Source organism: Etheostoma spectabile, chromosome 17, assembly GCF_008692095.1.
Source record: "Etheostoma spectabile isolate EspeVRDwgs_2016 chromosome 17, UIUC_Espe_1.0, whole genome shotgun sequence".
NCBI lineage: Eukaryota > Metazoa > Chordata > Actinopteri > Perciformes > Percidae > Etheostoma > Etheostoma spectabile.
Window position 1 is genome coordinate 6,274,993 of NC_045749.1, and position 966 is coordinate 6,275,958.

General features: G+C 36.7%; 1 protein-coding gene across 2 annotated transcripts in view; it reads right to left on the bottom strand.

Moving 5' to 3' along the window:
• LOC116705282 (inactive phospholipase D5) overlaps positions 1 to 966 on the bottom strand; it is a 49,854-nt gene that overhangs the window by 39,051 nt on the left and 9,837 nt on the right. The window lies entirely within an intron of this gene.

A 966-nucleotide genomic window follows, 5' to 3' on the forward strand; every position in this document is an offset into this window, starting at 1 on the left:
CAACATCGCTTAGAGCACCTTTAATATTAATTACTTCAAAGAGCTATGAACAATAAACCCCTTGTCAGTGCTCTCTGGTGGACATACTGAGAAACTAAATCACCTCAAACATATTTTGGCATTTCTGGACTGCAATATCTTGTTCACATATGTAACATATATTGGGTCAACACATGGCCCAATATTGCAACGTTGTCTCCTATAAATTACATTTCTATACTATACTATACTATATTTGCACTGAGCTATTATTGATCGATTTATTTTTGTAGCTTTCCAACGATAAATCAAAAATTTCTTTTCAGAAACTAAAGCTGGATGTGTAGGGGATCAAATCTTCTTCTTCCCATTGCAAAAAGCAGTACACGAAAATAAAATAAAAAGATCGTGTCTACCATTACTGTAAACGTCTTGCTGGGTCTGCCCAGCAACATGCACTTCACAGGTTCTGCAAGTATCACAGTAAAGCAACTGTGAGTAAGCTGTGTGAGACAGGATTGCAACAAGGTGTGCATGTCATTTTATCTGAATATTTATTAGGTGTACAACAGTCACAGCAAACTATGTTAGCCTCTGAAATCAATATCGGCCCCTTCTTCTAGATGTACTCAAATATGCATCACTCTTTAGGCATGCATTGACTCACATTCAGGGACTCGTTTCACAGTTTTACTGTAAATTACCTCCCAGGATATAAAAATCAGTATAACATGCATAAATTGGATTCTTAGAAACAAGGCACAAGACTACCCCTTCACATACATCTCCACATACACATATGTTCACAGTTAAAAGCCACTTGAGTGTGAATTAATTGAAGCCGAAGAACAGTCAGAACATCTGACACTTCTGGAGAGAAACATTATCACTTCCTCATCTACAGCGAACGGGTAGAGATCCCACGTTTTTTATTTCAGTTCAAGACCATTAGATAGATAGATAGATAGATAGATAGATAGATAGATA